General features: G+C 39.1%; 1 long non-coding RNA gene across 2 annotated transcripts in view; it reads left to right on the plus strand.

Moving 5' to 3' along the window:
- Positions 1-30: 30 nt before the first annotated feature.
- LOC127483321 (uncharacterized) overlaps positions 31-27,931 on the plus strand; it is a 68,487-nt gene continuing 40,586 nt past the window's right edge. Inside the window, exons 1-2 of one of the 2 annotated variants that reach the window (XR_007909518.2) lie at positions 31-299; positions 726-1,022. This is a non-coding gene — a long non-coding RNA (uncharacterized lncRNA). Of the gene's footprint in view, positions 1,023-27,931 lie in introns of both variants that reach the window. The other variant, XR_007909517.2, reaches the window with a different exon arrangement.

Genomic DNA, 27,931 nt, shown 5'->3' on the forward strand with positions numbered 1-27,931 from the left:
GGGCTGCACACGCGCGCGTCTCGAGTGTGCTCCGCTGCGGGTTTCCGCACATTCACGGGCACTCGGCTGAGTCCGCTCCGGCTCCGTGCTCTGGTCTGTCTATAGGTAAAGCCTCAGTGGAGCCGCCCCGAGGTTCCACAGGACGCTCCCGGCCAGCTGTGAGTGCCCACTCCGGAGGCGGCGCAGGGGCTCGGCGACGCAGCCACACACCTCGCTCTTGGGAAGTTAAAGCCCAGTGCGACCTCTTCGAGGCTGGAGAGCGGACTTAAGGCCACTTCTGCCCGGAAAGATGCACGAATGTGAATTTTTATATTAATTCAGGAGCTGTTTGAAAGGCGGGGGTGGTTCATCCACTCCAGCAGCGCGCGTCCAGTTTCTTTCTTACGCCACTAGATAGGACGGTCCCTTGCGGCCCTCTGGGAAGAAATGACCCCAAGAGTGGCAACAACACAACCTGCAGGGGGTGGGGGAAGGAGTGGCGGGTTTCCTCTCCCGTAGGTATACTGCCATCCCCTGCGGGCAGGGAATTCAGAAGGGCAAGTGTCCAGGGGCTTGCTCGTCGCCCGAGGCGTGCTGGTGCCAGCCCCGCTAGTGCGTGTCTACTGCCCCGTCCCCCCGTTCCCTCCCCCCAACTGCTGCTACTGGGCTCTTTCCGGGGAGAAGGGTCCTGCTTTGGAGCGGGTAGAAGGAAAAGATGCCAGCGAAAATGGCTAATCCTTTTCCAGCTGCAGTAACCCGATGGCTGGCCAAAGCCGAGCGAAAACCGCTGCAGTGAAAAATGATTCCAGCGCCACGTCTGCGGCTGAGAACCGAGCGGCAGGGCAGCAAACGACCTGTGGATCAATGAAAAGGAGATGGTAGCGCATCTGAATATTAACACCGTATTGCCTCTGTACTGCCCACTCTCCCCTCTCCCCTTCCAGCCCCCTTGTCTTTTTCTTCAGGTCTGCGGGATGGAAAGGCCATGTTTTGCGCTCTTGGAGCTGACTCATCAGAACCATGCAGCCTTTTGGAAAAGGACGGTAATTTTTCTAACGTGTTCCTCTGTGCGCGTGGAAACACTTGCGTGTGCGCGCGTGTTTGCGCGCGCGAGGCTGGCGGCTGAATGACAATGCAGATCCAGGAGGGGTGTGAGGGAGCGAGGTTCCGTGCGCCCGCAGCGTGCGTGAAGTTGGAGCCGACTTGAGGCGTTTGCCGAAAGCCAGAGAGCTTCCGGAGGTGGAGATGGCCAGATTTGCCTGTAAATAATCACTACATCCACTGTAACACTTGAGCTGCTTTTTTTTTTTTTTTTTTTTTTGGATAGCGGATGTGAAGGGGAACTCGCTCCGCAAACGTGGGTGACAGGCGTCTCCTAGCGGCGAAAGCGGCATAGGGCAAGCCAGGGAATTTTGCTCTGGAGCCCTGGCTCTGCCGGGCTCGCCTGTTGGAGCCTTGCGTGGGATTTCTTGGGTCACTAAGGCCTGTGTCGTCGGGCCCGGGTCCTCCGGAGGTCTCGCCTCTCTGACTCGGAGTCTCTCCGGCGCCGGCCCGGGTGCAGCCGGGTGACGACTGGGTGTGTGGGGGGGTCTTGTTCCGAGCAAAAGAGAGCTGAGCCTGGCACCCCCCAGCCTCTGTCTAGATAGCTCCAAGCCAAAGGCAGCTGCGAGACCATGTTGTTCGGAGCCGAGATGTAGCTATTGGCATTAATAGCCGCCCCTGCCTGTTTACACTGGAGCCATTAAAATAACCAACTAGGTGGCCCACAAAACAGAACACTTTTAATTTGCATTTGAAAAACAACTCTTACGTGGAATACGTTGACTGTCTCGCTAGTGGTCACCAAGCAGATTCTTTTTCTCTTTCTCTCTCTCGTTTTTTCTTCTTCAATTCACACTGCCGCCAGCGGAGGTGATAATTTCATACTCGGTGGTGAGGTGGACGACCTCTTGGGAGTGCAGAGCGGTTTGTGGGAACCAAGAGACACAAGCCTATTTATTCCTGTCCACGGTTCCCTCCCACCCAACCCAGGACCTCTGGAGACCGAGGGGGGACGGGGCAAAGTTTTTATCAGGGGTGGCGTATCAAAATCAAGTTTCATTAAAATTCTTAAGACTATACATGAGAGTGATGAGGCATTTTCCTTTGCTTGCTTGGCCTTTAAGAGCAGCAGAGAGAGTAGTAGTGAGTTTCCCACAAATGTGTTCTTGCAAATTCGGTGCTAGGTAATGGGGGTACTTTTCTTGCTCACCCCTTGCTGAAAAAAAGAGGCAGGGCAGCAACTTTAACCAGCCTTTTTTGGATAAATGAGTGTTCGCCGTGATTTCACATAGCTCATAAGCAATCTGCTTCTAAATCTTATCGCAGTGTAAGCAAAGCCTTGAAAGAAAAAAATTTTTTTTGAGAATTAGAAGAAAAAAATAATGAATCAATAAGGAGTGTTTCCAGTGCCAGTTTGGACCAGGATTGAGTAAGATGGTTGCTGGCACTTGAAATTCCCAGCAAGCACAGCACAGAGAGCAAGGCAATGGACCCGGACTGCATTGCACGCTTTATGGGGAACCATGAAGTAGATTTATTTGTCGTAGTGGAACTTAAGAGGAGGGAAGGCAAGGCTTTGAAGCCAGTGCCACAGACACTGTTAGTTTTTGTTCATTAATGATCAACAGTAAATGTTGACTAGAAATTCTGGAAAGATTTGCAACACATGCCACTGTAAGTATTCAGTAGCTCTCTATGCACTTTATTCTAATACTTTGACCCTAACAGAGAACAATCCAATCTTGGGACCAAGAGTACTAGAAATTCCATTAAGCATCATTCTCTTGATATTCACAACAGAGAAGTGCTTCTCCATTTTGTTTAACCTGGCTCATATTGGTGTGGCTTCACATTTCAGTGTCTTTTTGGTTATCAACCAGGGCCAGCATTTTGTTAAATTCTAAACAGTGAATTAAAAGCAGCGAATGAACTGAAGCAGCCCTCTAATGCAGAATGACAAATTGCACTTAAGCAATACATGACCAAGAAAATGATTTATGGATTTTTACAATGGTCTGAGCAAATGAAAGCAACATGAATTATACATCCTAATGCTCACGATATCATTTTCTAATAATGCTGTTTGAGTTCAGATCCTATATCCTCCTTCTTTCTATAAGAGACACTGATCAATAAGAGGTTCAGGAATTTTTTTTAAATTAGGCACTGGTTTTTGATACAGGTTGTGTGTGTGTGTGTGTGTGTGTGTCCTGGGTATTGGAGTGAGGATGCATCATGAACACTAAAGACACATTCCTGTCAGAACCTTCACATATAGATTGTCTCTTGGTGTAAATAGTTCTTTGGAAATTTAAGCTTGTTCCATACCATCTTTCAGAATGCAAATAAATAGCTCTGATTTAGGATGACAATCTTTATTTCTTCATTACCTATTTTTCTGAAAATCAAGATGCATTACCTCAACTTACCCTTTTTTACATTGTTTTGGCTATTGAAAAATATTTTTGAAAAAATGTTTCTGAACCTCTTCATATTTGTTTGATCCTATCTTTTGTCAGAATGTTGTTTTATTCCTTAGTATGTTAGGGCACACCTGGATTAGTAAAAAGTTTGTGTGTTTTCTTTTTTTTTTTTTTTTTTCTGTTTGGCTTCAGTAGACAAAATATTACATATGGGCTATCTTAAACTACGTAAGAAATTCTACAGAAGAAAACTTTATGTGATGCTTGTGTTTTGAGCCTGAAAAAATACAAAAGTCTACTTGTTTCTGTGTTATGACCAGTCACTACACCTGGAACTTTTATTTAACTGTTTGTGGCTTGTTTAGGTAGGTATTTTTTGGGACATGTATGGAATTTTTCAGTGGAGGTAGTGCCCTTGCTTTGTTGCATCTACAACCACAGGAAACTACTAATCACCCAGAAGCCTCTGAGTCACATTATTTGGCTTAATCTTAATTACACAGGTTTATAGAAAAAAAAAAAAACATTGAATCCCAGTTTCTGCTTTTGACAGCATTAATATCTGCAAGATTACTGAAATCAATGATGTGACTGGGATTGTAAATAAGAACTACAAGACCTCACATTTGAAAAGCCAGCTGCTTTGCTATCAGGGAGATGTGTGGGTTTTACTGGTGGGACCCAAAGGCAGTAAATGAAGCTTCACACATTGAGTTTGATATAAAACTATTTCAAAAATTAATTGCAAGTTCTGATTAAGTTTATATGAGTAAGAGAGAAGTTGTCCACAAAGAGCTCTTTTTCATTCTTCCCCAGTGGTTTTATTTCTTATATGTCGGTGATACAGAGTCAGCATCAAACTGGTGTTTGTCCAGCAAGTATAAATTTTTTCTTAAGGGGAAGCCTCTTGATCTTTATAGCGTGAAATTACTGAAGTTGTGATTGAGATTAGAAGTCACAGCACTATATTCTGAAGAGTTTAAAAATAATATTGGAAACAAAATTATAAAAAGAATATCAAGCATAGCTTGAGAATTGTATCAGTAATTAGAATTACATTGGAGTTACAGTAGTAAATCAGAACAAACAGCAATCCAGACACTTCAATTTAAAAAAAAAGAAAATCATTCTCAATTTCACTGCCTGATTATTATTACTCTTTTATATAAGAAGCCTGATTTGCATAATATGTTATTCAAATCTGCTTGGCAATGCCATATTACAAAATACTTTATTATGCTTTTTTACATTGTTATAAGTGAAAGTGACAATAGTCCTTTCTTTCTCTTCTTTCTTTCTTTCCCTCCTTTCTTCTTTCTTTCATGCTTGATAAAGTTATGGTGGGGGCTAGAGAGAGAAAGAGAGAAGAACAAATCTTCCATCTACTGGTTTCCTCTTCAAATGGCTTCAACAACCAGATCTGGGCCAGGCCAAAAGCAAGGAACTCTACCCGGTCTCCCAGGTGAATGCAGGGGCCCTAGTACTTGGGCTGTCTTCTGGTCTTCTGTTGGCTTCCCAGGTGTATTAGTAGGAAGTTTACTGGAAGTGGAGCAGCTGGGATTCAAACCAGCACTCTGATACCGGATGCCTGGGTTGGAAGTGGCAACTTAACCTGCTGTGCCCCAATATCGCCTTGACTAATACTATTTAAGTAGCCCAGAATTCTTACATAAGTTATGGTGTTTGATCTTCCCCATCTCCATAGGTAGTATTATCTCTATAACTAACCTTATAGTTAAGGCTATTAAATTGTTCACAATTTAGTAACTCTCCAGATTAATACTGAATTCAGATCTGAGTCATCTGATGCTCCTGTCCGGGCTCATTTTACCACACTGTGATGCTTCTTTTGCCTGCATGTGTGGGGTTCACTTAGGTGGGAGAGCAAAAAGTGAAGTAATTTAGGGATGTGGTTCATCCAGATTCTGGGTTGACAGGAATGCTGATTTTATCTTAATTAAAAGTGTCTAGTACATCACTGAGTTGAGTCATGGAGGAATTCATAAATATGTTTGCTGGTTTTTTTTTTTTTTTGAGGTTTTTATCAGGTCTGGAAGAAAACCAAAACTTGGATGTATTTTCATAGAAAATAATGAAGATTGTAAGCAACGATTACTTTCTCGTATAAAGATCCTGCAATTGGAATCTAGATTTTAATGATAGAACATGGCAATTGATTAAAAAACAAAACAAAAACAAAGCATGTCCAAGAGGAAGGCATCTTTGCTTCTTCCATTCCTGAAAACCATCACTTGATCAAATGATCCCAGTAATATCCCTGCTCTCTCTAGTTTATCAGAGATTAAAAGCAAGGGAAAGACAACTAGTGTGCCCACTTCACATAATGTACACACTATTTATTTTGTGTGTATTTATAACTTGGTATTTGATTTAAAGGGTTAAATATATTCTTTTGGAAGTGAAATTCAAGTATTAATTTACACTAATTTCTTTTTTTTCTTTCTTTGCACTAATTTCTTCTTCAGTGATGCTTTGAAAAATTGTTTCAATTGGAAATTTTTGGAACAATTAAATTTATTTGTACCAGGGAAAAATGGAAATAACTTAAAATAATTTTAAGCTGTAAATAACCACAAGAAGATGATTATGGCATCATGCTTGCTTACTGCAAGTAAAATTTATATTAATATTTTTGGTAAGATATCATAGAAGGAAAAGTGTTCTATTTCTTTTAGAACTGTGGTCAGTAATTGAGAGTAGATGTAATGTGGGTTCTATAGGGTGTGTTATACATCTTTCTTATTCACTTCTGAGGGCACCCAACTGTGGCAGGAGATGATACAGTAAATTACAAAGATCATAAATTTGAGAATTAAACCCAATAGGGCTCAAATCCTTCCTTCTCCAAAAATTTGAACTTGGACAAATTACTTAACCCCTTTGTTAAAGTGTGTCAGACATTTTAGACATATGTTAAAATATAATGGTATATTGATCTGATTTAGTCATTGTGAGGCTTAAACTGAAGTTATAGTAGATTCTTAGTAAGTGTTAACTTTAACTAGAGATGATTTTGAATGGGATAGTCCTTAAATAGAAATTTATTGAGAATTATAGACATTAATTTAATGGAGGTATTATTTCCTTTAGCAAATACAAAATCTTTATTAAGTACATGTAAAACTAATTTTACATTGTTTCCATATTTTCAGGAAATTGTAATATGATTTTAGAGAGTGGATAAAATAATAAATGAAGAAGACTAAACTTCTTCATTTTAGTTAAGCTTTAAAACCGTAACAAAAATTATCATCCTTTTCCATAACCCTGTTTTATTTTAACATTTTATTTGCTGTCATCCAGATAAATTTATGTTTTCTATAAGTTAAAATTTATATGATAAAAGTGATATGTAGATAGAGTTAAAATCATTTTGATAAGGCAATGGTTATTAAAGGACTCTTACTTGCTAGTCATTTATTTTTCTTCCAGTTCTGTGAGTCTAAATACTTGACTGTATTCGTGCCAGTGTATACTGAAATTCTCAAAATTGAAAACAAATGGGTGAAACGTCCATTACCTAAAATTGAGTTAAATTCATTAGAATGTCTATTTCGGAGCTTCAGTCCTCCCACAATTGTTTTTCGACTTTTTCAGCAGATTTTGCTTGCTGCTTTCTATCTAGTGTTACTCTTATGAGCACTCTCTTTAGCTACTGTTACAACTTGAGAGGCAGCTGTAGGGATACAGAGAGAAAAGAAAATAAAACTAAATCATGGAGGTATTTATCAAGGATTTTATGATCATTTTGATAAAGCACGCAGAGGGTTAAGTAACTTCCTTAACAATAAGAAAAACTTGTTGAATCATGCAACGACTATGACTCTGCATTATGAGGAATAAGGAAAGTACTTGTACAAAATAAGCAAAGATTTATAGAGACTGGTAGTTTTCATTATGGTTTTAAAGACAGCAATAACATAGATTATAAGACAGAAATAATCTAAAACAGGTTGAAGAGACTTCTACAGTAAAGTGAAGACAGGAATCACAGAACGCTTTTCTATAGAGATCATTAAAAACAGTAAATAAATCTTTTCCGTTATGGGCCAATATCCTGAATTTGGACCAAATTCCTTAAATCTGTGAATCCAGGCAGCTTCAATTTTGTTTCATTTGATATATCTGCAGCCCAACCCCCAACTCCACCTTCAGCTTGGCTAAATTCAAGGTTAGAGGGAAAGGTGGCACCCTCATTCAGCATTCACACCCAAGTAATGCTCTGGGCATGTCTTGGGCTAATAGCCAATGTTTAGCCTTAGAATTATGTTAAAATCTAATATTATTGCCTATTCATTAGCATACTTGAGAAACTTGGCTGCTGCTATTAATTTGATGGTAAAATGCTGATTGCTGATGTTCTCAAAACGTTTTTTTAACCTTATCTAAGCAGATTACCTAACCAAGTATCTAATTCGACAAGAACATACTTATATTCTGCTGGAAAGGATAAGTGACAGATGTGCTGTTTAAACCTAAGGCATCTGACTGGGATTCGGGTGAATGGTCACATTTTGTGCATAGGAAAGATGTGCAGAGTAAATGATCGCTTGATTTTTTAACTTTCTACGATTGTTAAAAGATATTTCTAAGAGAGAATCTTAATTCCACAAACTGGGTTCTTAATCATCTGTTTTTGGGAAAGATCACTTTAAGTTGATTATCTCAAAGAACCTTTACTGAAGATGGAAAATTCACCATACATTATTACTAGTGTGTTAAAAACACTCGGTCTCTCACTTACAACCACATAAAAGCATCTCTCCAAACTACTGAAGCTCAAAAGTGATGTATCAGCTTCTGGTTTCTGTTTTCAAGTCTTCATATTTCAAACATAGCATGCTGAATACATAAATATGAATAAAGTAGGTACAGTGGTACATTTACTGTATTATTTTATTCCATTTTTAAGGTCAGGATGGTGTGCTAGGAATGAATGAAATTACAGTGGTGATGTTAAGAGATGGCAATGTTAGGAGGACGTTTGCTGCCTTGGGTAGAAACAGGAGGTATTATAATTTTGAAGCATGTGGCTGGGCTAAGTTAAAGAGAAAGATTGATGGAGCTGGTAGATTCCAGGCAATGCCTTGAATTTTGAGCCAGAGGGGACACCATTCAGCTTCTAGTTTCTCTGTTCTTTGACCTTCTGAAATGGAGATATTTCAGTTCAAAAAAGGGCTGTTACTCGCCGTAGTGTGTTTGCCTTTTTCTTCTTGGTTCTGACAGACCCATATCATTTGTGGATTAAATATTATAGAGTGTGTAAATAGTTAACTCTCTCATTTAGCTAGTAATTATTTTATGCATGTAAGGTTCAGGGTAGCAATGTGAGGTTTTATAAAGGCTGATAAAGCCTGGGTTAGATGGCAAGAATGAAATGGGTTGTACTGGAAATGAAAGACACATGCACACATATACACACATGTAAGAAAAAAAAGAGGCATTGCAACTAAAGCTATGCTTTCAGTGTAAGAAAATATAAGCAGATCTGTGAAATAGAATTCTTCATTAAAGTCAGTTTCTACTATATGTGGAAGTTTACTTGATTTATAATAGAGAAATTATGCATCTCTTGTAAAAATGAAGGTTCAATATGCCATTTCCACAATATACAAAAATGAATTCCTGATAGATTGGAACATTAATTAAAAATATAAAACCATAGAAAAACCATACCTACATAGAACTGGATATTTATATCACTCCAGATATAAATATCTTGAAATATCTTGAAACAAATTTAACACTGTGACTTTCAGGTATACCCCTGAAGGTGGGCCACAACACAATTAAACAGAAATATCTGAAGAATAGTAGAACTTGAAATTTCTTCCCATGGTACAAGAAACTAGGAAATAATCCTCTCTTTAGAGCTGCTCCTAGGTAGCCCTGATGATCTGAAGCTGCTATTAGTGGCAACATACAGAGATTCTGAAAAAGGACATGTGAGGTTTGAAAGATTTGGAACATTTTCTCTCTCTCTCTCTCTCTCTCTCTCTCTCTCGCTGCAGCTGGCGCACTGCACTGATCAGAAGCCAGGAGCCAGGTGCTTCTCCTGGTCTCCCCTGCGGGTGCAGGGCCCAAGCACTTGGGCCATCCTCCACTGCACTCCCTGGCCACAGCAGAGAGCTGGACTGGAAGAGGAGCAACCAGGGCAGAATCCAGTGCCCCAAGTGGGACTAGAACCCTGGGGTGCCAGCGCCACAGGCAGAGGATTAGCCTATTGAGCCAAGGAGCTGGCCTGGTTTTATATTTTTAATTAATGCTCCTATCTATCGGGAATTCATTTTTGTATATTGTGGAAACAGTGTATTGAACCTCCATTTTTACAAGAGATGCATAATTTCTCCATTATAAATCAAGTAAACTTCCACATATAGTAGAAATTGACTTTAATGAAGAATTCTAGAACTAGCGCCCATATGGGATGCTAGCATCGCAGGTGGCAGTGTTACCGCTATACCAAGTCTCTCTTAAAATGTTAGTCCCTTTTGACATTGATGTGGAAAGAAATGTGTTTAAAATGATCAGCAATTCAATATGTTCTTCAGAGAATTTTTTAAAATCCCAGCTTTTGGTATTGAGATCCTCAAAACTCTCAGATGGGGTTGATTTTAGTTGGTGAGATGATAAATAGTAAACCAGTTTTCAGGTTCCAAGTGAAGAATACTTTTTTTTGGAATCTTGACAGATTATTTCTAACATACACAGATAGCTCTGTGTGGAAAACTAAGTTGCTGATTTTTTCCATTTTTATTTATTCATTTTTGTTTTATTTGAAAGGCAGAGGGACAGAGAGAGACAGCTGGAGCGAGATGTTCCAGCCACTTGTTCACTCCCCACATACCTGCTACAGCCACAGCTAGACCTAGCCAGGCCAAAGCCAGGACCCAGGAACCCCTGGGTCTCCCAGGTGTCTGGCATAGACCCAAGTGCTGGAGATATCACCTGTGTCGTGCCAGGGCACACATTAGCGGGAAACCGGTACCAAAACAGAATAACTGGGACTCAAACCAGGGGATGAGGACAACTTAACCACTGTGCCAAACACCCACCTCTACTGAATATTTTAATCATTATCTGTTTCTTACCAATATTCACATTGGAATTTTTCTAAAAGGTTTTTTTTGTTTGTTTTCATTTATTTGTGCTTTAGTATATTAGTCTTTATCTGATTGTATTTTTTCTAGAATTCAGATATGTAAGACTATGCTTTTTCTCAGAAAAGTGAATAATGAGTAACTATTCAACATGGAATGCATGGTTTGCTTATCTAAAATGTCTGTTGATCTTTATTGTTATTCTTTTCAGTAGCATGTCAGAATTTAAACTATATTGAAATGGGAAAATTCATTTATAATTTAAAAAATGTATTTTATTTATTTGAAAAGCAGATTGATATAGAAAAAGGGGAGACAGAGAGAAAGAGACAGAGATCTTCCATCCTCTGGCTCACTCCCTAAATAGCTACAACAACTGAATCTGGAACATGCTGAAGCCAGGAGCCTGGAACTCCATCTGGGTCTCCACATGGGTGGCAAGGTTGCAAGCACCTAAATCATCATCTGCTGCTTCCAGGTGCAGTAGCAGGGAGCTGGATAACAAGTGGGGTAGTTAGCTCTCAAATTGTTACCCCAGTATGGAAGGCAGGTGTTCCAATGGTGGCTTAACTCATTGTGCTGCAATGCCCACCCACATTCATAATTTTTAAATGAATTATGCCCTTAAAAGTGGTCCTCTCTGTCTTCTTTAAATTAATTACTTTGGCTTTAGCTGACATTTTGTAGCATATGTAGTATTTCATATTTAAAATAAGGCACACTTGAGAGCAAGACATCTGAATGTTAGGTTGTAGACTGTAATAAGAACTCCTTTATTCATTTCTTTATTCTTAAATAAAATCTTAAGAAGAGTTCTATTAGTAAAAACTGAAATGTAATACATCTTGGAGTTTTATTTTAACTTTAGCAATTGTGTATTAAATGGAAAAGGAAAAATAAAGGCCATAGTATTTCAGGACATCTATTTAATATGGTGCTGTTGTCTTAAGTGGCTTTTGGTCACACTGTCCCTGTGCAGAATTTTTATTGTGTTCAGCAACACTTGTGAATTTTCTCCTTTTATCTGAGAGAAGTGTGTTATATTTCTGTGAATTATAGGTGGCAGTATACACAGCTAAATTCTATGTGTTACAGCAGGTGGATGGAAGATTTTCCAGTTGCTTAACTATTTCATTTTTAAGCTTATTATCATTCTAGCCCCCTACCCAACCCCCCTCCCTTTTTGTTGTTAATACAAGAGCACCAAATAAGGAAGTGCTCTTAAGAACTATTTTAAATCTCTGGTTTATTCTGCAAATAATTTTTAAAGGAATTTTTAAAGTGCTATTTTTAAAGGAATCTACTAAATGAAGACATTGGGAAGAGTTTATTAGAAATGATTCACTGCTCAAACAAGTTAATACTGCAATGAGAATTTCAAGCTGAAAGGACTCTTCGAAGTACATATGAAGGCTGTGATGGAGAATTTATTTTCTGTTGCTTTCATTTTTCTATTTTAAGAGTTATAAGCAAATATGCCTTCATTGCTATGTTGTAAAAATGCAATGCTGTCCTGATTTACTATCCTGGGGTATGATATCTTTCGTTGATAAAGTTAAGTAAAAAATTTACTGTTCTTTATGCCTTGCCTGCCCCTGAAAGCATTATATTCACAAGAATGCTAATAAAATTATATTTGATATAAAAAAGCCAGAAACAGAATAAATCTTAAATTGATGACCAATAACTGTACTGTGGCATCTCACAGAGAATAAGAAGGTTAGGCATCAGACAGTCCATGGACCGTAGTCCTTCCAGGATTTCCACAGTGTGTTCTCCAAAGGCATCATGAAGACATGTGGGATGGGAGTGTGGGGCAGAGGGAGCTGTAGCCCAAGGGTCAAAGGGGCAAGTAAGGCAAATGCTGGTTTGTTTTGCTTTACCTATCTAACTGTGTGAAATGTTTCACTCCCTTTTCTGTTTTAAACTGAAGTCTTCTTATCTAATTCAAATTCTCCTTTCTAGAGGAGGAAATTGAGAACTGGCTCTTATCAGCAGAGGGCTATCATTACTGAGCACCTCCAACAAATACACAATATTTGCTTTTTTGTGTGTGTGTGTGTGTGTGTGTGTGTGTTTTCTTGAATGTGAGTTTTTGTTTGCATTGTTTGTCTCCTCACTCACCATAATTTCTTTAGTTTTTAAATATGCTTATTGATTTGCTATTTTTGGCTCATATGCAGTCTATAATTTTCAAATAGGTATTCCTGTTTGCACGTGTTCATACTCATGGTGGCTGATCATTTTGGATAATTTGGTTAACATAAGAAAATATCTTAATATTGATTATAATATGAAATCAGCAGACAGATAAAAACTACATCTTTAGAATTTTTCCTGCTGTTTTTCAAGGTCACTAAATGGTAGATTCTTAAAACTTTTATGTTTCTTCAGTACTTTTCCATGAATTTTAATGGTTTGGTTCTCCTGCATTAGGAAGTCTGAACATACTTCAATGTTTGTCTTTAAAATATGAAGGATATTCAAAAAGTTCTTGGAAAATGTGTATTATGGAAAACCCACACATGAGTTTCAGCCTTTTGCATCAAAATAAACTTGATTCCATTTTTTTCATTAATTTTTTGAAGGTACACTCATAGTCACAGACTTGTGGAAACCCAAGGAGATTTTATTTTATTTATGTATTTATTTTTTTTGGACAGGCAGAGTGGACAGTGAGAAAGAGAGACAGAGAGAAAGGTCTTCCTTTTCCGTTGGTTCACCTCCTAGTGGCCACTGCTGCCAGTGTGCTACTGCCGGCACACCACGCTGATCTGAAGCCAGGAGCCAGGTACTTATCCTGGTCTCCCATGGGGTACAGGGCCCAAGGACTTGGGCCATCCTCCACTGCACTCCCTGGCCACAGCAGAGAGCTGGCCTGGAAGAGGGGCAACTGGGACAGAATCCGGCGCCCCGACTGGGACTAGAACCCAGGGTGCCGGCGCCGCAAGGCAGAGGATTAGCCTGGTGAGCCATGGCGCTGGCCCGGGAGATTTTAATTAAATACATTGAGCTAAGTTTATTATAAACTTAGTGAAACTGTGAGAACCTGACAATAAGAGGTCAATCTGAAGTTTCCTCTTTGGATTAAAGAGATGGAATAGGCTTCAGATTTTACCTTCCATTATGGACTGAACAGCCCTTGGCTCCCCAAACTCGCACAGTCATTTAAACCCCAACACTTAACATTCACAATTATTGGATTAATGCTAATGGTTAATGGATCAGGGTGGAGATTTGATCTAATTAAGACTTTTGGGGAGTGGGTTGAGTGGGAGTTTCTTAGGTCATTGGGGCTTGCCCTTTGAAGGTAGTTCTTGAAAGATCTGTTATTTAAGCTGTTTGGCTGGGCTTCTCTGTTTGCTTCTTGGTTCACCACGTGGTTCAGTTCTCCACATGTGCTCTTCCATAGCCATTCTGCACCAGATGCCAGGCTACTGAGGCTGCCTGATCTTGAACTGTGCACCTTGAAATTGCAAGCCAAATATATCTTTGCTTCCCAAAGAAGCCCCTCTCAGGTATTTTAGTTACAAAAAAGAAGAATTAATTAATATACCTTCCCCATTTTGGGATAATTTATTCTCCTCCATAACTCCTGAATCAAACAGTATGTTGGGAATGAGCATCTTTTCAGCCGAAGCAAATATTATCCCTAAAGCTGCCATGTTCCCACTGGATATGTATCCATTAAAAATAATTTAAATACAGTGGATCAGATTTTAATCCTTTTCAGTACTGATGCCTAGGCTTAATTAATTTTTTTCAAGTTGTGGGTGTTACAGTGTAAGTACAGCTGATTGATTCTGCATTTTTTTTAGGGCCTGGGAAAAATCATTTATTTAGGTTGTACATGCATCTGTATGATAATGTTAATATCAGACCCTTTACTTTATAAAAAATTATGGGGTCAATGTGGTGGTATAACAATTAAATTGCTACCTGTAGCCCCAGCATCCAATATGGTCACTGGTTTCAGTCCCATCTCTTCCACTTCAGATCTAACTTCTTGCTCATTGACTTGAAAAAGCATTGGAAGATACCCCAACTTCTTGGGCCCCTGCACCCATGTGGGAGACCCTGAAGAAGATTTTGATTCCTGGCTTTGGTGTGGCCAAAGCTGGTCAATTGCAGCCATTTTGATAGTGGACCAGTAGATGGGAGATCTCTTTCTATATATCTCTTCTCTGTAACTCTGCTTTTCAAGTAAATTAAATAAAAATAATCTTTAAAAAATTCATATACTATACAGCTGAAATGGCTTGCAATTTTAATTTAAAATGAAAAGAAATTTTGAAATGAAAACTGAAAAGGAATTAAGATTTCTTGATTTGTTCACTTATTCAGTCAACAAATATATATTGAGCACCTACAAAATACTAAGATGCTTGGGACACATTAGTGAACCAGGCTCTTGTTTTTATTTGTGTGTGTGTGGTATTTGCTCAAGTGGGTTATTAGTGACTGTGGTTGTTACAACATGAGAAGAGGAAAAAAAAAAAAAACTGAACATTTGGCAGTTTTTGAAAGGTTCTCTTCAAGAGTTGCTTTAAAGTTGATTTCTCATTAGCCACTAAATTGAATGTTTTCCCACTAGGCAATTTGCCCCAAACACTAAATTAGTGGGAGAACCACTAAAATAACCCTGCCATTCTAATGGTAAGAAGGCTTTTAAAGTAAATGGCTGTCTGGATACAGAGTAGTTTTCCCTTTTTTATAGGTGCCTTTTATTGTTGGCAGAGACACAAGGTAGTATTTAAGAATGTGTCCAATGGAAACAAAACATTACTTTAGGACGTCAAATCCCTTACCTTAACAAAGCGTATACCATCCATGGGGAGTAGTTTAACAATAGTTAAGAAATGAGAAACAGAAAAACCTAGTTATTTCCATTTGAACAAGCCAGTTTCACATAGACACCCATGACAGTGAGCTGTGTCAAACTTGACCTGTTAAGTCCATTGACTAGCATTTGCAAAGACACAGTTTGTAGTCAAGTGGTATGCTGGCTGTCAATATGATGGGCACTTCTGGAGTGTACTGTGAGTATAGGAATACTCCTTGTTGCATACTTTGCAAGGTTTTTTTTTGAAGTCATTCAGTTATATAATTAGATAAGCCAAGTCTTATAACAAGTCATTTGCTATACCTGCAAAATCTGTAATTTCAAAATGCTTACTTTTTGTTGTAATGCTGCGGAAGATTTTGTCCTCAAAATGTCAGATTTATTTTATCAGAATGCCCATTACAAAGTTTACTTATTTATTTCTTTACTAGTATTATGAACTTAGTCATTTACAAACAAAAACACACAAAAATCAACAACAGTGAAATTAGTACTTATGGTTGGGACATTGTGCTAGATGCTTACAGATACGTTTTTCTGAAAAAAAAATTCTTATAGGAAAAGTGGGAAAATTCTAGGGCTAATCTGAGTAGCTGCTCTCTCCATCACCATTTAATTCTTTCTAGGTTACAAAGCTGAAAAGGTGAGATATATGATAGTGAGGATGTGGGTGAAGTCTCACTAGGTGTTGTATCAGAACTTAAGTGCCACATGTGTGATGCTCATCATGATGACACATTTTTTAGAAAAGGAAAACTTAGGAGCCGGCATTGTGGTGTTGAGGTAAAGCCATTGCCTGTGATGCTAGCATCCTATAGAGGGGCAGGCTTATGTCCTGGCTGCTCTACTTCTAATCCAGCTCCATGCTAATGGCTTGAGGAAAGCAGCAGAGGATGGTCCAAGTACCTGGGCCCCGTATACCCACGTGGGAAACCTAGATGGAGCTCCTGGCACCTCTGGGGAGTTGACCAGTGGATGGAAGATCTCTCCCTCTCTTTCTTTTTCTGTAATTCTGCATTTCAAATAAATAAATAAGTATTTTTGAAAAAGAAAAACAAATATTGCTGCTTATATTCCTTTTAATTAGGAAGAGATAATTTCAACACAGTTGATCCACATTAATATAAAATTAATAACAAATTTCATTAATGAAAATTTCATTGGTATTTGAAATCCTTGATTAGTTATTTTTAAAGTTGTTTTGTGAAGAAAATTATTTTGTATGCATTATCTTAATTTTTAGACTTTGATGCGTGAGTTATACATTACAAATTGTGTAAAATCTATTTTTAAAAAAATTCTTTATATATATTTAACTTCCTGATTTTCCAGTCCCATTGTGTTGCAAACTTGTTTTTTATGTAAAGAATTTCTTCTTGTTTGTAGATGTCCAATGCGATTGAGTATATTTATAATTAAAATATAAGATCATCTTTGTATATGTTTGAGGAATCACTTTGAAACTGTTCTCTTCATGTATACATGAGCTCTACTTTGGTAGAACATACATGGACTGATACATACTTACCTATACATGTTACGCCTCTAAGTTAATTCCATCACATAATTTGGAAATATGTGCTTTAATCTCTTTAGAAAGATTGTTAGTTTTCATATAACATCTTTCTGGGAGAAGTGAGAGTAATTAAGAAGTATAATATTACCTATTTAATTAACCTATTTGTATCCTCAGAAGAATCCTTCCTAGTGAAAAGTGTGAGGGAGCTTGCCCTTAGTTAATTGAATCTGAAATTTTTTTTTCTTTTGCTCACTTAGGTTCTTCTTACTTCTTTGGTTTAATTTTGTTCACTCCAAAATTCTTCACAAAATATTCTTGACTCTATGCTTCTGTCTACATAAATCTAGGCTCAGAGTCAACCCCATTTTTATTACCAGAAAGGCTTGAATATTTTTTTACAATAAAGAAATGTTCACATTCGAAAATATATCTTATTGCCTTTAATAGTAAGGGATTTAATGCATTGACACCCACTGAAGCGTTCAAAATGCAGTTTTAGAGCTGCTTAATCTTCACTTCCTGTGGCTATCACTACACCGCAGGTACGGAGAGCTGGAGTTACCTATGGATCCTTCTGTCCCCAGATCATTGTGTTTACTAAGGTGAACTTTTTTCAGCTTAATATTTCTTTGAAAAGCAAGACCTCGTTTAGAAACCAGTGAATAAAAGGCATCATGCTTTTAATTACTTTGAAAGGGAACCTAATCTTTCTCTTTTGAATAGTCTAAATTAGATTATGGTTTTGGGGGACAAACAAAGCAGAGGGGAGTAGCCAGCGGAGAAGTGTTTTGAAGCCAAATGTAAGTTACCGATCCTTTTATGGAACAAAGAAAACTAAGAAAAACAGCAGCTGCCATCTCAGCTCAATAACTCCAGTACCTCCTAGTGAAGTCATTTTGAGACTGCTGAGTGGAAATAGTTTAAAGGTCTATTGTAAAAGAAACAAGAATTTTATTCATTAATTAGACTTCTCAGAGACTGCTTTGAATTTGCAAAACTGAATAACCTTTTATTTCATGCTTATAGTAAAATTCTTAAGCTCATTTGATTTCCTGTGTCCCATTTGATTTCACTTTAAGGTTTCACCTTTACAAGTGCCCTATACCAGGCCAGTTCCATGATGTTTTCATTTCCCTCCCTAGCAAAAAAGCCCAGGATAACTTCTTAAGCAAATTAACACATGACAGTTGGAATATAAATTGCAGAACTGCAGTCTTTTGCTAATGCATGGGTGGTAAAAAGGGGAAATTGTTTGCTTATGATCCCACCTCAGTCACAGGTGGGCAGTGGAAACTGTCACTTTGTTTTCTTTACCTGTAATAGAGACTTTCAACTGTTAAATATTAGATTTTTATGGAGGCTATTTTCAATTTTGCTACTTTTCAGTTGACATGGATTCAAATGCAGTATTTATGGCAGTGTTTGATATTTTAGTGAATATATTCTAATTTCCTTAACAGATTTTTGAAAATTTAAGACTAATATTGAACTTTTTGATAGTGTAAAAGAGGGTATGCTAAACAAAGAAATATAAACATTAGATGGAAAAAGTGTACACACTTAGAAATTATCAAAGTTTTAAAATATTTGATAATATTCAAAGCATTATTGTCCAATCACTTTAGGTAACATTTACAGTTCACTAGTAAAGTGATTTATCCTCTTAAAATATAAATTATTTTAGACCTTAACATGTTTAAGATTATTACAATTTCTTAAAAATAATAACTTTTTAATCTAATTGTTTCAATTGTAGTAAGTTAGAATATAAATCAAATAGTACAACATGTAAAAACTGAGACCCATTGCTCCCACCCTCCTGCAAGACACTCAAACCCAGAGGCAAGTAATTTGAGCTTTGTAGGCTGTTGTTGCTGGTATTTGTGTCTACATTTCTATAGCATGCTGTTATTTCTGTGACTTTTTTATTTTTCATTTTAGGTTACATGTATCTATTAATGTCCCAAAGTGTCTGTCAACTATCTAATCATAGGTGTAGAGACTTCTGCTTTGCTATCCAAATGTTATTCATTCTTTACATTATTTTGAGTATATAGACTTGCTAGATCTGAGCTGCTTTGAATAAAATAGTTTTCCTGTGCGACTGTTTTAATCTGGAGCTACTAACTTGTATTATCACTTGTTTAATCTTTAAATACCTATCCCCCAGCACTCCACAGACACAATACAAAACTCTGTCTAAATGTATCGAAGTCATTTCTCTCTCTCTCTCTCTCCCTCCCTCTTCCCCTGCCAACTTCTTATTCTATTCTGCAACAGCCATTACTAGATGAGCTTCCCAGCTGCCAACCGAGAATTTTTTTTAAACTTTCTTTACAGCTCACAGATTCTTTCTGCCTCTCTCCTGTGTTTGACCTTTAGTTGATCTTCTTTCTAGGGTTTTCCTTAATTTTAGGTAAAAAAAAAAAAAAGTTCCTGAGAAACTTACAAGAATGGAACCATGCCCATTACTTTTTTGAGATTCTACAAGACTAAAGTCATTGAACACCACATTTGAAGATAGAATTCTGGTTAAGAAATTGATATTCTTCCAAATGTTGAAACTATCTCACTTCTTCTGGTTTCTAATATTTTTTTGAAAAATCTTATGTGTTTATCTTTCCAGAAAATTTTAGGATCATCTCTGTACCCTTGGTATTCAGAAATTTCAAGATAATACAATCTCTATGTCACTCTCTCAAAAATGCAAAACAGAAACATACATTTGACAGATCTGAGAACTCAGTGTAACTTATTGCACTCAGAAAAATGAATAGCTTTCTTTATTTCCAAATATATATTGAAAAGGTATTTATTTTTCATTATTTTCATTTAATTTGAAAGGTAGAGAGATGGAGAGATAGAGATGGAAAGAGTCTTCCATTTGCTATTCACTTCCCAAATGCCTGCAACAGCCAGGGTTGGGTCAGGCCAAAGCCAGGAGAATAGAACTCTATCAAGGTCACCCTTATAGGTGGCAGGTACCCAAGTATCTGAGCCTCGCACTGTGTGCACTAGCAGGGAGCTGTATTAGAATCAAAGTGGCCCAGACTCAAAAGAAGCATGTATGGAACGTTGGTGTCCCAAGCAGCAACTTAACCACTGTGCCACTGCCCAATCCTTAAAATTTATGTGACAGGCATAGAGTCAAAGAAAGGAAGCAAGACAGTAACAGATAAATCTCCCACCCACGGGAGATTTCACTCCCCAGATGAGGGTAACTCTGTGTCTGGGCCAACATGGAGCGAGAAACCAGGAACTCTGTCTCACATGTGGGTGGCAGTGACCCACGTACTTAAGACATCGCCTGCTGCCTCCTAGGATGCACGTTAGCATGAAGCTTGCCTTGAAAGCAAAGCAGAACCTGAGCCTAGGCACAATGTGCAATGTGGGTATCCTGAATGGCATCTTAACTCTAGCCCAAATGCCCACCTCATTCTTTAGAAATACTTTGGTATTTCTGTGATAATTTTTTAATTTTTTTTTGTTTCCCCTTGAACCACTTTCTTCAAAAATTTCTTTGATAGACTGAAAGTGTGTGCTCCCATTTACTGGTTTGTTCCCCAGATACCCACAATGGACAGTGCTGGGTCTGAGACTGGAGTTAGGAGCTAGGACCGCAATCCAGGTATCCTATGTAGATGGCGGGAACCCAACTACTTGAACCATTGCCACTACCTCTCAGGGTCTGCATTAGCAGGAAAGTAGAGTCGGGAAGTTGAGCTAGGAATTGAATTCTGATATGGGACTCGGGTGTCTAAATATCTAAGCTAAACACTCACTCCCCGAAACATTTCTTGATCAAATCAGTGCCCTAATTCTATTATCTTTTGCTGTCTGTTTCCAATCTCCTTGTGAAATTTCTGCTTTCTGAAATTTTCTCAACTTCATTTTCTAACCCTTCTATTAGATATTTTTATTTCTGTTATATATTTAATTTCTAAAAATTCTCTTTTTTTAATTCTGGATTTACTATTAAATAATCTCCCTGGAGGCTGGCCTTGTGGCTTTGTGGGTAAAGCTGCAGCCTGAAATGTCTACATCCCATATGGACACTAACTTGAGTCCCAGTTGCTCCACTTCTGATCCAGCTATCTGATAAATGGCCTGGGAAAAGCAGTGGAAGATGGCTCCAGTGCTTGGGCCCCTGCCACCCACATGGGAAACCTGGGAGAAGCTCCTGGCTTAGGCCTGGCCCAGTCCCCAGAAGTTGTGACCCTCTGGAGAGTGAATCACCAGATGCAAGATCTCCCTCTCCCTCTCCCTCTCCCTCTCCCTCTCCCTCTCCCTCTCCCTCTCCCTCTCTCCCTCTACCTCCCCCTCTCCCTCTCCCTCTCTCCCTCTACCTCCCCCTCTCCCTCTCCCTCTCTCCCTCTACCTCCCCCTCTCCCTCTCCCTCTCCCTCTCCCTCTCCCTCTCTTTCTCCCACTCTCTGTGCTGCTCTGACTTTCACATAAATGACTAAATCTTTTTAAAAAATCTCAATGGATTATTTAAAAAAAAAGATATATTTATTTATTTGAAAGGCAGAGTTACAGAGAGGCAGAGGCAAAGAGAGAGAGCGATAGAGAACTCTTCCATCAGCTGGTTTACTCCCCAAATGGCCGCAGTGGCCAGAGGTGGGCTGATCTGAAGGAGGATCCAGGAGCTTCTTCTGGACCTCCCACATTGGGTCAGGGGCCCAAGGACTTGGACCATCTTCCACTACTCTCCCAGGCAAAAGCAGAGAGCTGGATCAGAACCAGAGCACCTGGGACTTGAACCAGTGCATATGTGGGATGCAGGCACTGCAGATGATGGCTTTACCTGCTATGGCACAGTGCTAGCCCCTTTCAATGGATTTTTTATTATTATTTTTCTCAGTGGATTTTTGATGCATTATCTTTATGATGTATAATATTAATATTAAATTAATATTGTCCTTTGAATTAATGTCCTACATTTCTTCTCATTCCTTCAAGATCCTATTTTCTGTATTTTCTATTTATTTATTTTGTTGACCAATTTTCATTTAGAGGATTGCTTAATGTGCATTACTCATTGACCATTAGCTTTAAACGCAGAAGTAAAATTCTTTCATGCTCAGAATAAAAGAGTTGATTGGATGCTCTAGTACATGAGCCAGCTCACAAATGATTTTTTTTTTTTTTTTTTTGGCAGGCAGAGTGGACAGTGAGAGAGAGACAGAGAGAAAGGTCTTCCTTTTCCGTTGGTTCACCCCACAATGGTCACCGCACTGATCCTATGGCAGGAGCCAGGTGCTTCTCCTGGTCTCCCATGGGGTGCAGGGCCCAAGTACTTGGGCCATCCTCCACTGCACTCCCGGGCCACAGCAGAGAGCTGGCCTGGAAGAGGGGCAACAGGGGCAGAATCCGGCGCCCGGACCGGGACTAGAACCCCGTGTACCGGCAGTAGTAGTTCCATTAAGAATTTTTGAGGATCAGCATCTAGATTCATTTAACCTGAACTGATTTTCTAGAGCAGAATCTGATAATCTCCAAGTGAGAGTGTAATTTATTTGAAAAAGCTACACCCCCCCCCCCCCCCACACACACAGAGTATCTTCCATCTGCTGGTTCACTCTTCAGATGGCTGCAACAGCCAAGACTGAACCAATCCAAGCCAGGACTTAGGTTCAGGGGCCCAAACACTGGGCTGTCTTCTGCTGTTTTTCCCAGGACATCAGCAGGGAGCTGGATCAGAAGCAGAGCAGCGTGGGATACTGGTGTTGCCAACACCTAAATTCATGATTTTTATTTATCTCCCTTTTCCCCCTCTACCTATGTTAGCTGTGTCTTGGTGCCAAGGTTAATAGCCTCTATGGCTTAACATCTCCGTAAAGTGAATGTACATTGAGGAAAGAGGGGTTCTTTTAGGATTGGTGCTATCCTGTCTTTCAACAAAGCTATTTTTTTTTATTTTTTCCCATATTTACTTCTTTTCAAATTACTGGTGCCTCCAATTTCTCATTGGCAAGGAGGGACTCGGGTGTTTCCTGTTGTTTTTCCCCTGAGGCCACTTGGGCATTGACTTTCTTCTTCACTGTACCGTGCCAGTTACCAGGTATCCATCAACTGTCCTTTAAAAAAAAAAAACAACTCTTCTATCCCTCATCTGCCGACATCTTCTCTTGTGCTTACGCGGATGTGTGTTTTGTAGTCATTCACCTGTCACTTGGATGTAGTTTTTGAGAGGCAACAGAGGAAAACTATGTTCAACTGGAACTCAAATAATGCAAATTCAATTTTGTAAAACTATTCTGTGATTCAAAAATTGATTTCATTTTAGTGAATTCATATTAATGACACTTTGCATTGACAGAGAGAGCAAAATATTCTTGTGTGGAAATTATTAGTCGCTAGCTATGGAATTCAAATCTGATCTTTGTTTTCCTGGAAAAAATTTGATTTTAAAATGAATACATCTACATAATGATTGAATTCCTTAGTTAATAAAGAAATATCACCAAACATGCCAGAGTATTTAATTGTCTTTCCATAGTACTAAATTCAAATACTAAGATATCATTAACATATTATCACTAGTATTGCAGTCTGTATTTAGCCTATTTGTGGAATAATTGCTACTGTCATTGACTATGAGTTTTAGGCATCACTGATATCTATCACAATATTAGAAACATAGCCCCGTATCATACAAGTTCTACTTTTCTTAAGATTTATTTGTTTATTTGAAAGGCAGAGTTACAGAGAGGGAAGAAGGTGGAGAGGAAGAAAGAGAGAGACAGAGAGTGAGGTTGACATTGAGATCGATTTTCTATTCGGTGGTTCACTCCTCAAATGTCTACTGTGGTCAGAGTTGGGCCAGGCTGCAGCCAGGAGCCTGGAATGCCATCCAGGTCTCCCACACAGGTAGGAGGGGTGCAAGCACTTGGACTATCTTCTGCTGCTTTTCCAGGCACATTAGCAGGGAGCTGAATGGGAAATAGAACAGTCAGGACTGAAACTGGTGCCCTTAGGGAATTCCATCATTGAAGGCAGCAACTTAACCTCCTGTACCAAAGTGCCCTACCCTAAATTGTCCTGCTGAAATGTTTAAAATTCAGTCAACATGTTGACATGTAACACTTAGTTGCTATACTCGAGATGGAGTTAAAAGATCATAATATGGGGTTAAATTCAAGGATGATAATAATTTAAAAAATAAATATATTTACTGGTGGTACTGCTGACAATTTCATATTACAAATGAGGATGTTGTAGCTCTTGCATAAGTGAGTAGACATTGGCATTGTTAGTTGACATGAAATAGAAGAAAGAAGCATTTGGAAGAGACATGTTGAACTGTTGAGACAGGTTTACTCTGAAGCTCTTTGAGTACTGAAAGCAGCCTGCAATGTAGGACTAGAACTCCTCAGACATGTCTGGGTCAAGTACATAGAACTACAGGTCAGCTCATGCAGACTCTGGGATGTAATTATGATGGCTCAGGTAACTGGGTTCCTGCTACCTGAATGGGAGACCTAGGTAGAATTCTTGGCTCCCCGTTGCTGGCCAGGCCAATGGATGCCTTTGGAAAGTGAACCAATGAATGGCAGCTCTCTGTCCGTCTGTCCCTGTGATAGCCCACACAGAACAGAGATATGCTCATATCACAGGTGCTTATAGAGGCAGAAATTTATTTCACGCAAGTGGTAGAACACTGGAAGGCAGTTCACGCCTATGTGTGCTCTGCAAACAGGCTCCTTCCTGATTTCCAGTGTTATATCCCAAGGTGTGGCGCCCCTCTCGCTTTTTCTCAAATTTCTGGCACAAACACTCCATGACATTGGTATCCCCAGCAGCAAAGTGGAGGGAGAAAGGAAGAGGCGTTGCTTTTCCTTTTAAAGAGACTTAGCCATCCTTCAGTATGGTCTGTTTACGTGTCTTTGGAAAGAATTTAATCATATTTCACCAAGCTACAAAGAAGCCTCAGGCAGGAAGATAGTCTTTTATTCTTTGTAGTAACATGAAAGGCTAAAAACCAGCTTTCTGTTTGAGATAAAAATAACAGCCTACAACGTGGAATTTGCACAAGCCCGTTAGAAATTAAGTCACTGGCACATGGATTATGTTTTTAAATATAGATGTATATGAACCATACCAACTATATTAAAATTGTTTTTAAGCCAGATTTTTGTGGTTTGAGCAATGAGTGAAGATTGGGAATTCTAAATGGAAGTAGAGAAAAATCATTCAAGAACCATGGCTGAAAGATGACAGAGACAAAACAGTAGCCCAGAGGTTTAGAGTTTGAGGGAGAGGAAAGTGAAATAAATCTGAAGGAGGAGAGTCAGAGACAGGTGAGGCCGCTGACTACTCATAGCTATTGAGTGAGGCATTCTCTACTGGATGATTTTATGTATATCCATCCTTTGCTGTAGATATTATTATCATCTCTTCATTTTGGAAGTGAAAAACTCAGGCCTGAAAAGTTGAAAAAATAAGGAAACAAAGCTGCTAAATACTAGGACTGCGATTTAATCTGTGTCCCAATCTCAATTCATAAACTCACTCTGTCATACCTCTTATTAGTTTGGAAGGAGCTTAATGCTTAACCACCATCCAACTTAATAACGTTTCCATTTTGTTTATTTTTAGTTAAGAAGAAGAGAAGCTCAGTAGGGAGAATTGAGGGTTTTAGTCAGGTAATATACAAGAGATGTTCAAAAAAGTTCACGGAAAATGTGTATATGAAAAGCCATGCAAATTTTTTCTACAAAAATAAACTCTTATGTTAATTGTATTTTTCTATGAGCTTTAAAAAGTATTCTGTACAAGTGAGTTTCAAATGGTGACACATTTAATAATTTTATCAGGAAGCTAAATCAAATGACTCAGGTACACATTCTCTTTCCAAGGCAGAAGCTAATCATTTTATTTTACCCCAGTGGCAGAGGTTTTCCTATACTTAAAACTACAACCAGGACTAGACATTTAGACCTGTGGTTAAGATGCCCACTTCCCATATCGGAGTACCTAGGACTGATTCCTGGCTCTAGCTCTTCATTTCTGCTAATACTGACAGTGGAAGGTAACAGCAATGGCTCAGGTAATTGGGCTCTTGCTACCCATATGGGAGACCTGGATTCAGTTCCTGGCTCCCAGCTTCAGGCCAGGCCATAGGGATCATTTAGAAAGTGAGCCAATGAATGGGAGCTATCTGTGTATCCTTCTGTCTTTATTTCTGCCTCTTGGTTAAATTAATTAAATTTGAACAAAATATAACCAATATTTAAATAATCCTCAAACAAATAAGAAACCAAATTAAGTAAATTTTGCACTGTTTATGCCCTACGAATGTTCATATATGTGAATAAACAATGTGTCTGCTTGTGCATCATGACCATTAAACAATATGCAGGTGTTCTGAAGATTGTAGGGAGGTTCAGGTTTTAACACTGTAGTGTTTGGGAAGATGAGATGGGAGAAGTTAGACAGTAGAGAAAGGAGAAATCCATTTTCTTTTTCTTTTTTTTAAAAGATTGATTTATTATTTTGAAAGGGTTAGAGAGAGAGAGAGGGAGAGAAAGAGAGAGGAAGAGAAAGAGAGAGGGAGAGAAAGATCTTCCATGCACTGGTTCACTCCTCAAATGGCTGCAATGGCTGGGGCTGGACCAGGTCAAAGCCAGGAGCTTCATCTGGGTCTCCCAAAAGGGTGCAGGGGTTCAAGGACTTGAGTTGTCCTTCATTACTTTCCAAGGAGCATTAGCAGGGAGCTGGATTAGAGGTGGAGCAGCCGGGACTTGAACTGGGGTCCACACGGGATGGCAGTGTTATATATGATGGCTTAATCCCTTATACCATGACACCAGTCCTTGTATTGTTTTTCTAAATTCTGTCAATGTAAAGATCTCATAAAGGTCACAAAGGAAACGGGAGCTTGAGATAGTAAAGAAACAGAAGTGTAGGGGAGTGTAGGACCTCTTGCAATACCACCTAACCAAAAATATGAAAGAAAATAATTTCATGGTGGGAACAGAGATTAAAATATGATAGCAAATGATAGGAAAGAGACAAAAGCAAAAAGTCATTGGGGGGAAAAAAAAGGGACCTATGGCAAGGGAGTAAGGAAGAAGTCTAGCACCAGTATCAGTGCCCATCTCCAATTCCATTTTCATTGCTAATGCCTTAGGCTCTTGTTTAGCATGTTTCCTTATTTCCTGCCTGTATCCATGGTCTGTCACAATTCCTTTCCCCTTTCCATCATGTCCTTACTCTACTGTGCCTATCTCTTTCCCTTGTTGTCCATTTACTTGGAGGTATCTTGGTCCATGATCTTCATGTCATAGTTTTTTCGGGTCACTCAATTTTGAAATGACTCATGGAAATTTTGAGGTGAAAGGAGGCATTGTAGGCAGACGGAGCTCTGAGAAACATGACCAGAATGGTGTGTAAGGCAGTAAAATCTTCATGGTAGCCATTCTCAGCAGTGCCATAATCTTTTCCCTCCAGTCCCCTCCCCGCCCCCTCCCCGCCAGTACCAGGAAGCCCTGGAGTATTCTTGAGTTGCTGGATCTTGGTGCCAGATCTGACTAGCTGAATGAAACAATTTCTGTCTCAGTAAGCATGATGTGTCAACTCCCCAGGGAGATCTGCAAACTTCAACACTCACCCCAGTGCAATGTCTCCTACCTCCAGATCAGTGGAGGCATATATAAGTGCCTGTCTCTTATCCAGGCATCTATACTTCAGTCCAGTCTGTCCCTGGTGCACCACTGTACGTTCACTGGCTGTAAAACAAGGGAGAGAAGATGAACAGATTATACTAGAATGCTTGACCCAAGAGGCAGCAACACCCATCACTTTGTGTTGGACCCCCAGGCCAGTGGGACTGTGTAACAGTTAGGAGAATAGAGGATTGAATCTGGTGCAACTGTTGTTGAGGAATCATGGCAAGACAGGATGATGGAGGCAGAGTAGGAGATGCGATAGGGTTTCTTCTCATCCCTGTGTTGGCTTGGGGGCTGCTCTCTCAAGATTGTGAAGTCTCTAGGTGCTATGGA

Source organism: Oryctolagus cuniculus, chromosome 8 (genome assembly GCF_964237555.1).
Source record: "Oryctolagus cuniculus chromosome 8, mOryCun1.1, whole genome shotgun sequence".
Classification (NCBI taxonomy): Eukaryota; Metazoa; Chordata; class Mammalia; order Lagomorpha; family Leporidae; genus Oryctolagus; species Oryctolagus cuniculus.